This window comes from Eretmochelys imbricata, chromosome 12 (assembly GCF_965152235.1).
Source record: "Eretmochelys imbricata isolate rEreImb1 chromosome 12, rEreImb1.hap1, whole genome shotgun sequence".
Classification (NCBI taxonomy): domain Eukaryota; kingdom Metazoa; phylum Chordata; order Testudines; family Cheloniidae; genus Eretmochelys; species Eretmochelys imbricata.
In genome coordinates this window covers 1,044,560-1,056,892 of record NC_135583.1, presented here as the reverse complement: position 1 = coordinate 1,056,892, position 12,333 = coordinate 1,044,560, and positions in this window count along the sequence as shown.

The following is a 12,333-nucleotide window of genomic DNA, read 5'->3' as shown; positions in this document are numbered from 1 at the left end:
CACCCTGGTCTGAGAAATGGAAAGAGATGGCAATGAATGATTTGTGTCTTGCTTCTGGTACCTGGATGCCTATATGAACCTTGGACTAAATTCTCTTCTTTGCTACACAACTGCCACTCTATTAACATCACGGGGGTGGCACAGGTGTAACTAAGACAAGATTGGGTCCCTTTGACTTAGAACAGAGATGAGTGAACTTCTAGATCTCTTCAGCTGCTTTTCTTCCCTGGAAACCGAAGTAGAAGCTACAAATTCTCAGTTGAAGCCCTGTGACAGGCAGACTCTTACCTGGGTCACCAACATTGGTCCCACAACATTGATTTTATACATGTTCAACGTATCTGCAGGAGTGGCTGGCTCCAGGGTGTTCTCTGGCATAACACCAGCTTTATTAGCAAATTCAGGCCAGATCCTCCTAGATGGGTCTCAGCTTTCTTTGCAACGGCCTGGATGCTTGCAGGGTATGTAGCTTCTGGAGAGAGTGATGATGGGATTTATTATGAGCATGGGTTGGTTTCATTCCTGATACTGTGTGAAATAAATATGGCTGAGGTTATGGTGGTTTGTGCTGAAGAGAGAGAGATGTCCTCCCTTACCAGGTGAGCTCTCGGGAGATACTTGTAGAGCTGTGGCTGGTTCCTTCAAGCTATGAATAGATCACATACAAAAAACTGCATACCAAGAAAGTTATTTAGGTTACAAAGTCAAGCCCTCAGAAGTAAGATTTGCAGCTTTACAATTGTCTGCACAACCTTAATTCTGTTCCCTGGCCCATCCAGCTGTGCACTGAAGGAGGCATGCAGCCTGTGGAAAAAAGAATATGTGGTCATGTAATTAAGAACTGTATCTTGATGCAGTAGGTTGCACAAGCAATCTTAATTCTGGCAATTCCTAACTTTGGGGACCTTGATTTTTCAATCTAATTAACATTCTTTTAATGTAGATTTTCATCTGTCATTTCCTGGGTGGGGGCGTTGGGGAATGAAAAAGTTAAAAAGAAACTCTGTTAGTTGCACCTGTCACCACCCCACTTCATCCATCATGAATACAGCTTTGAATTGTGAATGCTACAGCACAGACTTCTACCACTTGTCTACAAAACTAAATACATTTGCTAGCAGCAGGAGAAGGTTGTTATACTGGAAGGGGATGAGTTGGTGTCATCACATTCAGGGAAGCCTGGGTTGCTTTCTCTCCCCCCACACTCCCGAAAGTGAGGGGCTCTTGCCACACGTGGTGTCCCCAGAGAAGGAGCTGCACTGGTGCTGTGTATCAGATCAGAGGGATGGTCAGACAGGGAGCCCAGCTGGCTCCCTTCTATCCCCTCCCCACCTCGCCCTGCTACAGCAGCTCAGGCATCTCCTGGTCATTTGGCTGTGAACCCCCACAGAGGGGAGATTTGGGGGGCTGACTCTGAAGAGGGAATTCCACCCCCGAATGCCCTGGCTGATAGCCACAAGACGTGAGTGGAAGCAGGGAACAGATTCCAGGAGTCCGACTGGGGCTGGGACATGCCACTAATGGGCAGTTCCATGGTGATTCCAGGAGCTGCAGTCAGCTGTGTCCCTTTGATCAGCAGAGGGGAGAAGCAGAGAACATGTGCTGGGCTGGTCGTAAGGGGAGAGATATAACAGGCTTGATTTTGTCCCAAATGCTCCATTCTTTCACCAGGTGTCACTTTTGTGCCGGCAAAGGGTGCCATGGGATTTGCTAACTCACTGGTGCAGCTGGCGGTTTGCCCTGCCCATTTACCACAGCCTGGCTCAGCCATGGTACAAAGTCAGCTTTCAGTGATAACAGACAAGCCTGGACCTAGCACCATCTCTGGGCTGCTTAACTCTCGGGCTTGGTACAATCAGGAGGAGTTTACCTTTGCTGCCTAAGCGCAAAGCCAGATTCAGGTGGGATCACTTACTCTTCAGGGCTTTGTGTTTGCTGCTGCAGAAGTAACAGCTGCTGACAGCAGGGATCAGCACTGGGAGTGGCTGAACTGGGCTGGGCTCTGACTCAGATGTAAGTGGAAGAAAGAAAAACTGTGCTGGCCCAGGTCAGATATTTTTGGAGGAGGAGGACAGTTGCAGGTTTGGATGCAAGATAAGAAAGAAAAGGAGTACTTGTGGCAAGATAAGAAAGGTTCCCCTGTGAAGAGAACAGAAGAGGGAAGGGTTGGAGCGAATCTGTGCAGTGGCCACACGGGGGTGTCACAGCACAACACCTGGGCGTGCTCAGATGCACAGCCAGTAGTTTGAACTGCTGCGCCATGTAGACATAGAACCACAAAGGGCCAGTTTCTCTGCTGGTGGAAATTGGTTGGCGTAAAAGCTCAACAGAGCTGGGCAAAAGGACTGTGAAGGAGAGTTAGAATGTAGGGCATTTGCAAGGCGTTTGGAGAGAATATACCTAGCAGCAGTATCACAAAGTTCGGATGCTTTTAAGGCAAATATTTGGAAGCTAAAAGATATTGCATTATGGAACCACCAAAATATGGTCAAAACTTAGGGGAAAACATTTACAAAAAATTCAGTTTCCCCCCCATTTTTTTCAGGGTTTGAAGTAATCTTCCATTTTAAAAAATTTCATTACTTTTTCAAAAATGTTAAATTTCCTTTTTTTTTCCTATCTATTTCTCTGTTTTCTCTCCCCTTCCCAGCCCCTTCTTTCCTCTTTCTCAGAAGATGCAATAAAAATGACTAATATCCAGGGTTTTTTCATTTGTTTGTTTTCTCCCACTCTGTAACTTTTCAAAACTTCTCTAACTTTGGAAAAGTTTGCAACAGGAAAAAGCGAACTGTAGGATTCTGGATCTTTTCAAAATGCCCTCATCTTTTAAAGGATTCCAGAGTGATAAAGTCTCAGCGTTTCCTTCTTCCACTGTAACTTTTCCAAAGTTGAAAAAAGCGGAAAAGGGAAAAAAGAGAGAAAAGAAAATTGGACACCGCCCTCCCCCCCATCCAATCTATTCATTTAGTAGGGGGGAAATTAGAGCAAGGGGGAAACTTAAATATGAAATTTCCAACATGTGGGGGTTTTCAAAAACTGAAAGGAAAAATTTCATTTTCTTTCAAAATTTCCTATCAAAAATGACATTTTATTGTGAAAAGTTTAGTTTCCTAGGAATCCCCCACCCCTTTTTTGTTGTTGTTGGGAATATACAAATTCTGACTCCTCAGAGAGTGCCTCAGCAAGACTAAAGCCCACTGCCTTGGGACACTGATTCTGCTGTTACACACGTGTGATCCTCTTCATTTGAATGGGGTCACATGAGGGTAAGTGAGAGCCCACGTTGACCCTGGGTCTGGAAGTTTGTGATGCCTGGGAGCTCCAATCTGAACGTCACCCAAATTTGCACAGGCTCCTTAGAGCACCTCCCTGCGGGTTGTGCAGCGGTTGGTACCTGATCCCAGTTTGCCAGGGTGCTGCAGAATACCACAATAAACAGATATGTCCTTGGGGAGTGATGTGGAATGAGTCAGAATTTTGGACTTTAATGGGGGTGAGTTAATAAAACAACAGGGATTAAGGCTACAGAATCCTGGCCATGGGAGCCAGAGTTGCTTAAGAGCAGAGGGTGGGGGAGCAGCATCTGAGTGGCAGGGTCTGGAGGTGCTGGGATTGGCAGAGGACAGAATGTCTCTGGGGTGTGAGGAGTCATGAGAGCAGATTGGCAGTAGCATGTACCCACTCTGCACAAGGCGCAGGGCAGTGGAAAATCAGGCCCAACGTAGAGTTGGGTAAAAGTGGAGTCAGCCCAAATCTGACCTTCTGTTGCAACAGGCGAGGTTCCCAGATTTAACAGAACCAGGGTTTCTGGGGCGGAAGGGAATATACAACTGCAGGCATTGTGGAAGACAGGGCTAGGCTGCCCTACATGCCCTTCCCTGCCCCATAGCCCCATGTGCAGGGTGCATGCTGGGGTGTGTGGAGGAGCCAGAGGTGAGCTGGGGGAGAAGGAGCAAGCAGCAGCACTGTCATCCATCAGGCAGTGCAGGAGGCCTGCTGGCTGCCTATGTTGCTGCATGGGCTGGTTCATCCCTGGACCAGGAGGGTACAAATGTGGCATAAAACCATCTTCCCCCACCCCTGCCCCCTTCAGTAGATCTGTGAGGTTTATATTAGTCCACAGCAAAAAACAGCACCCTGCACCTCCGGCCTTGTCTAGGTATGAGAGGTCAGTCAACTGAATTGTCCTCTAGTGAGTAGGAAATGCCTTTGCACCCACACACAAGTCTAGTGCAATCGGTGTTTCACTGGCCATCAGTCATGTCAGTGTCTCCAATAGTTTGCAGGGGTCACCTTCAGCTGATACTAGCTCAATCAGCAGAGTTCACGTGAACACATCTCCCTATCAAGATAATGCTATTGATGCAAATAGCGCCCCCACTGCACACAGTGTACCAGTCATGGCAGAAGTAGCCTGTCTGGTCACCTTTGTGCACCCTACTGCGGAGGGGTTATCTTGCCTGGAAGCCCCTTACCCATACGAACAGCCAATGCAGAGCTCACTTGCAAGTCATTTTCCAAGTGAAAAGAAAAGGAGGACTTGTGGCACCTTAGAGACTAACCAATTTATTTGAGCATGAGCTTTCGTGAGCTCACGAAAGCTCATGCTCAAATAAATTGGTCATGCTCAAATAAATTGGTTAGTCTCTAAGGTGCCACAAGTACTCCTTTTCTTTTTGCGAATACAGACTAACACGGCTGTTACTCTGAAATTTTCCAGGTGAGCTCCTTCTCAACTCCACCTAGACCTAGAGAGTGACACCTGCTGTGGACAGAGCACCGGACTGCGACTCAGGAGATGTGGGTTCTATCCCCAGCTCTGCCACTGGCCTGCTGTGTGAACTTGTGCCCCTCTCTGTGCCTCAGTTTCCTCCACTGTAACAGGGAGACAGATCTTGACCCTCCTTTATAAAGCCCTTTGAGATCCACTAATGAGAAAAGCTAGCTGTCACCGAGTCACCAGGCAATGCTCTGGAACTACTCCCTATGAAGTCCATCAGAACTCTGGGGGAGCCTCCTCTCTTTGAGCATACTGTCGTCAAGGCAAGAAGCTTACACAGCTTCAACCTTCCTGGGTTTGACCTCAGAGCATTCAGCCTCCCCTTCCACACCGTGTGCTTTCCTCAGCGAGTCCACCCGGGCAGGGCTCCAGAGGAAGCCAAAGGGCACGGCACACCAACTCCACAGTCAGCAGTGACTCAGCCAGCTGGTAAAACAGAAGGTTTATTAGTTGAGAGGTACACAGCACAGAACAGAACTTGTTAGCACAGAAATCAGTGACTCTTAGCCAAGTCCATCTTGGGGAGTCCTGGGCCTGACGCCCTGGACTCTCCTTCTTCCAGTGCCCCACAGCAGAGTGCCCCGACCTCTGTCCTTCCCCGCTTTGCTCCTCCGCCTGCTCTTTGTCCTGCTTCCTGGGCAAAAAGTGTCACCTGATCACATCCCCCTCCTGGGTCTCAAGTTACAAAAGGCACTGGCCATAGCCTATGTGCAAATAACAGGGCAGAGGGCCTCAGCAAAAATCTCACACCCAATCCCCACCACCGAAGCGTTGGTGCAGCACACAGGGAAACAGGTCCACACAGTATTAGTACAGGACAGTAAGACTCACGTGCAACATGACAAGATGAATAAACCCCATTCGTCACACTAACGATTGTCATGCATGTCTCTGGGGTGAGGAGAACACGTAGTCCTGGCAGGGCACCTGCTGCAGGAAAGCCAAAGCCATCCCCACAGTGTCTCAGCAGCTCCCTACTGTGGACATCGCGTAGCAGAGCTGGTGGAGGGGAAGGACCTCAGAAATGTGTCTACAGTAACCAAAATCCACTGTGGCAGGCTGGGTGTGACCCGCACGACACACATCCATTCCACATAGAACTGGTCCAGCTTCTCAGCCAAGATCCCAACACATGAGCTCTGGGAGGACAGATCTGCTGTCCTGGGGAGGGCAGCCAAAGAGAGGATGAGGAGGATGACCTTACCCCCGTCCTAGCTCAGGACTTGGTCCCATCCAGCCAGGCGTTGTTTCTGGACACAGGTATGGAGGCCCCAGTGGTGCAAGTAGGGTGATCCGGTCCGGTCCGCCGTTCCAGTAAGCTATTTATAGCTGGTACGGTGTACTGGAAAGGCACAGGAAGAGCAGAACGTGGGGCTGCCCTCCTTCGGCATGGCTGTACCGCCCCCAGGCCTTCCATGCAGCTGTGTACCTTCGTCTCCTGTTCAGAGTCTGTACAGCAGCCCCAGCAGAGGACAGGCCTGGGGGTGGTACAGCCGTGCCGGAGGAGCTGCCAGCATGGGACCGCCTGGTGGCCTTACATTCTGCTCCTTTGCTGCTTCGGTTCCCAGGAGAGCCCTAAACTACAGGGCTCTCCTGGGAACCACAGTGGCAAATGGAGCAGAACATGCAACTCCTCCGGCACGGCTGTACCGCCTCCAGCCCTTCCACGCAGCTGCATGCCTGCGTCTCCTGGCCGGGGTCTATACAGCAGCCACGCTGGAGGACAGGGCTGGGGGTGGGGCTGGGCTGGAGGAGGTACAGCTGTGCCAGAGGATCTGTCAGCATGGGGAGGGGAGGGAGAGAGTGCGGGGCCTGGGCTGGGGTCGGGGTGGGGTCACGTGAGGAGTCATGGGGGGCGGGGGTCACGTGTCGCCTCCTTTTAGCTGGTGCAGCATACCGGTAAGAAATAAATTCTACTTGCACCACTGGGAGACCCCAGGGGTTGGGTTCATTTTTTCAGAGGCTGAGTGCTAGGGTAGCCTTTCCTGCTCAGGTATGTTCCTTTGGGGTAGGGTGAGGGTCTTTAATATTTACACAGCCAGCGTAGAAGAAAGTTGGGATCACTGGAACTTCTGTTTTCTCTACAATCCATGGTCCTGCCTGTCCGATCCTCTGCCAAGAACCCTCCTCCCACTGCTGGGTTTGTTTGGTTTGTTTCTGTAGATTTCTAGGGTGTGCCTGCCGGTGGGATTAATCCCAACTCCCTAAGTGTATGGGAAGGCTCTGAGTCCAGTGACCTTTGGGTGAAGCCCAGTAGTTCTCCAGTTGCATCTAGACTATGAACCGCCGACAGTACTTGGAGTGACAGCCTGTCAGAGAAAGCTGAAATAGGAACGCTCTAAAAAGTCCTCATTCCTGAGCCAATTACTCCTCTCCCAGCCACCCCCTCACCTCAGAGAAGAGAAAACCCTGACAGCTTCCTTCTACACTCCCTGCACATCAGCCACCCTCCGAGACCAGGATGCTGGGGGACCAGCTGGGGAAGCGATTTCCAAAGCTGGGGATCCCCCACTGAAGATTCTCTGATCCCAGGGCCAGCCTTTTTAAGAGAGAGGCTCTCCAGCTCCGGTGTCTCTGATGGACCCAGCTGCAGAAATAGGGCACGCAGAGAGGGTTTCTCCAGCTGGCAGGGCACAGACCACTTAGGACTTCAGGGGTTAAATAAATTAATAGTTAAATCACTTTAAACATCCCTGAATGTTGGTGACTGGGAGTTTTCAGCTGCAGGAGAAAGTAGCTCTTCAGCATAAGACAATAGTTTGCATTTATGTAGCCCTTTTATCTAATGATTGCAAAGTGCTTTAGCCATGATAGGTGTCAGAGGGTTTCCCTTGATCCTCTCCCCTGGTTCTTGTCACACAGACAGAAAGCAGAAGACCAGAAGTCTGAAGTGCAGGCAATGCAATGTTTATTGGGGTTAGTTCCAAGCAAACATATTCATAGCTCTAAACACCGGCAGAGTCTATTTCCTAGTGTTCCGTTCCCAGCTCTGATGCTGCAGAGCGATTACCCCGTGTCCCCCTTCCCAGCTCTGATGCCACAGAGCCTTGCCTGTGTCTCTGTTCCCCCTTCCCTAGTCCCTATTCCCCCTTCCCTATGCCCACCTCCTCCTTCTTAGCAGGCGCAAATATACCTGCAGAGCACACTCCTACTCACACCCCTTACAACTTATGGTCATGTTCCATTTTGGAGGGTTGTGAATTGGGGTCTTTGTCCCACCCTTTTTGTACCGCATGGGAGGCGTAAGGAGTGAGGTTGTGCTCTGGCCAAGGCCAGGCCTTTCTTTGGCTTTTAGTGTTTCTTATGCCTCCTCCCCACCCCCCTTGCCCCTCCTAACTAGTTGCTTGACCTTGCCTTGAGATAAGAAGTTAAGGAAGTCTTCAAGTGTTCACTCATATATTATATTCCCACCATGCCCAGTAACACTTTAGCTCTATCCCTTATGTTTTTTAATTGTACTAAAAGCCCCATCTGGTTGTGGACAATGCAACACACAGTGTCTTTTGTTCTTTGTTCACACATATTAGTAAAAATGTATATATATCCAAAACCAAACAGGCAAGCAGAGCTCAAAGTACTATCTCAGGCAAAACTACAGGCCTGGAGCCTACATTGACACTAATACTCCTAACAATAGGTAATTAGTCCTCAGAATTCCCCTTGGAGATACCGAAGGTCAAGTCTAAATGGGAAAGTATTCCTAGTTTTACTGGCATAGTTATAGCACTATAGCCCCCGGGTGGGTGCACTCATTCTGGAATAAGCCTGGCTTTTTCTGGGTTAGCCCAAACCCCTTCTCCAGCAACACAGGTTAAACTGAAAAAGCCACTCTCCTACAAGATTTAGAGTGTCCACACTGTAACTATAACTGTATCGGTTTAAACTCAGGTTATTCTAGTATAACTCTCCTACATAGACAATCCTTAAATGTTATTGCCATCTTACAGAGGGCAAAAAAAGGCAGGAGAGAATGAGTAACCTTGCCCCAGGCCCCACAGAACCCAGGAGTCCTGACTCCCAGGGAGGTGCTCTAGGCGCTTGAGGGCAGTAGCTTTGTGGTACCCAAATGCAAATTTCAAAGGTTTGGCTTTCAAGAAGTGCCAAACACATCAGCTGCCAGTCCAAAGCGCCTGTGAACTCTCTGATGTCTCCCCTCCCTACCAGCCCCACCTGGGAAGGGCCTTTGGAATGCCCTAACCCACAACCCCTAGCAAGCTCTCCGCATCCAGTCACCTCCCCACTCCTCCCCCTCTTCAGACAGCTCAGCCCCTGTTCTCCAATGCTCTGCCAGCTGTGGAGATAAGAATGCAGGGGTACCGAGCTCTGGGAGCAGGGCGGGAGGGCTCAGCTGAACCTGAACTAAGGTTCCAGTTGAGGCATGGGTGAAGTTTTTTCTCAGGGTTTTCTCAGACGAGTGGGTCATCTGAGAATGCTTTTTTTGCCTCTGTTTTCACTAACAAGGTCAGCTCCCAGACTGCTGCGCTGGGCATCACAAAATGGGGAAGAGATGGCCAGCCCTCTGTGGAGATAGAGGTGGTTCGGGACTATTTAGAAAAGCTGGACGTGCACAAGTCCATGGGGCCTGACGAGTTGCATCCGAGAGTGCTGAAGGAATTGGCGGCTGTGATTGCGGAGCCATTGGCCATTATCTTGGAAAACTCATGGCGAACCGGGGAAGTCCCGGATGACTGGAAAAAGGCTAATGTAGTGCCAATCTTTAAAAAAGGGAAGAAGGAGGATCCTGGGAACTACAGGCCAGTCAGCCTCACCTCAGTCCCTGGAAAAATCAAGCAGGTCCTCAAAGAATCAATCCTGATGCACTTGCATGAGAGGAAAGTGATCAGGAACAGCCAGCATGGATTCACCAAGGGAAGGTCATGCCTGACTAATCTAATCGCCTTTTATGATGAGATTACTGGTTCTGTGGATGAAGGGAAAGCAGTGGATGTATTGTTTCTTGACTTTAGCAAAGCTTTTGACACAGTCTCCCACAGTATTCTTGTCAGCAAGTTAAGGAAGTATGGGCTGGATGAATGCACTATAAGGTGGGTAGAAAGCTGGCTAGATTGTCGGGCTCAACGGGTAGTGATCAATGGCTCCATGTCTAGTTGGCAGCCGGTATCAAGTGGAGTGCCCCAAGGGTTGGTCCTGGGGCCGGTTTTGTTCAATATCTTCATAAATGATCTGGAGGATGGTGTGGATTGCACTCTCAGCAAATTTGCGGATGATACTAAACTGGGAGGAGTGATAGATACGCTGGAGGGGAGGGATAGGATACAGAAGGATCTAGACAAATTGGAGGATTGGGCCAAAAGAAATCTGATGAGGTTCAATAAGGATAAGTGCAGGGTCCTGCACTTAGGATGGAAGAATCCGATGCACCGCTACAGACTAGGGACCGAATGGCTAGGCAGCAGTTCTGCGGAAAAGGACCTAGGGGTGACAGTGGACGAGAAGCTGGATATGAGTCAGCAGTGTGCCCTTGTTGCCAAGAAGGCCAATGGCATTTTGGGATGTATAAGTAGGGGCATAGCGAGCAGATCGAGGGACGTGATCGTTCCCCTCTATTCGACATTGGTGAGGCCTCATCTGGAGTACTGTGTCCAGTTTTGGGCCCCACACTACAAGAAGGATGTGGATAAATTGGAGAGAGTCCAGCGAAGGGCGACAAAAATGATTAGGGGTCTAGAACACATGACTTATGAGGAGAGGCTGAGGGAGCTGGGATTGTTTAGCCTGCAGAAGAGAAGAATGAGGGGGGATTTGATAGCTGCTTTCAACTACCTGAAAGGGGGTTCCAAAGAGGATGGCTCTAGACTGTTCTCAATGGTAGCAGATGACAGAACGAGGAGCAATGGTCTCAAGTTGCAGTGGGGGAGGTTTAGATTGGATATTAGGAAAAACTTTTTCACTAAGAGGGTGGTGAAACACTGGAATGCGTTACCTAGGGAGGTGGTAGAATCTCCTTCCTTAGAGGTTTTTAAGGTCAGGCTTGACAAAGCCCTGGCTGGGATGATTTAACTGGGAATTGGTCCTGCTTCGAGCAGGGGGTTGGACTAGATGACCTTCAGGGGTCCCTTCCAACCCTGATATTCTATGATTCTATGATTCTATGATCTCTAAGGTTTGATTGGACTGCTCTATAGCATCAGCTGGGACTGGGAGCATGGTTTGTGTCTGACTAGAACAACAAGAGGGAGGGGATTTATTGCTGGTCACCCCCCTTGTGGAAGGCTGAATCTAGGTCTGGGCCAGTCTTTCAGGGTTTGGCTCACGATGAATTTGCGAATGGAGCACTGCAGGCTGGGTTTGAATGAAACCCTGTGGACTCAGCTGGAGGTTTCAGTTCACTGAACTCTACGGGAAGCCCTGTAAGACCCCAGGGGTCTAGATCCCAGGCCAGCAGCGCTGCCAGCATCTCCAGGTTGCCACATCTTGTGCTCCATGGCCTACTGTGAACAGACCATAGGAAGTCCTGCCTCAGAGGTCTAACAGGCAGCAGCCTAACCTATATAAAGAGTCCAGACAACACTGTGGGTCTTCTGTAGCTGCCAAGACCATTTCTGCTCCTTGCTTCTGAACTCCTCCTGGCTTTGACCTTAGCTTGACTTGAACTTTACCTCCTGACCCGGACCCTGGAATCTGATTCGGACTCTGATCTTTGATATCAAACAGAGCCTGGAACCTGACTATAAATTCCTCTACCACTCCCAGCCACGGGTTTGCCCCTCCTCTGACCCATGGTCATGACTGTCCTTGTTGGAATCCTGACATGCTTCATGGCTGGGAGACCCCGGACTTTGCACTGGTTCAGTGTGGGAATCACCAAATGAAATTCCACAGACCTGGGTTCTGCAGGAAGTCAGGCTAGAGGATCATAATGATCCCTTTTGGCCTTACCTTCAGAATCTATGCCTCATGGGAGTGCAGGAGGCAGTCATGGAAGGGGCATGGATGGAGTCTGTCCAGAGTTGGCAGGATGAAGCCATTTAAACAGCCTTAGCCCACATCTATAAATTTATGAAGAACTTGGTCAGAGCCAACACATCAATCCCAAAGCAAAGCCTGAGAGTGTCAGGTTCAAAGTGAATCTCTTGCCCAGCATGCAGGATTCCAGTATCAGTTTCACAAATGCCATATGAAGAGAGAAAAGGTAACGCTGTCAATTAATCACAATTAACTCTAGCTCTTAACTCAAAACAAATTAACCTGATTAAAAAAATTAATCAGGATTAATTGCCATTTTAATCACACTGTTCAACAATAATAGAATATCACTTGACAGTTATCATCAATATTTTTGGATGTTTTTCTACATTTTCAAATATGGTGGAATGGTAGTGGAAGCATGAAGGGGCCTACAAATGCTTAGCATATCTGTCACAAAAATACCTTGCAACACTGGCTACAACAGTGCCATGTGAACGAACGCCTGTTCTCACTTTCAGGTGACCCTGTAAATAAAAAGTGGACAGCATTAGCTCGTAAATGTAAACAAACTTGTGTGTCTTAGTGAACAAGAAGTAGGACTGAGTGGATTTGTAGGCTCTATG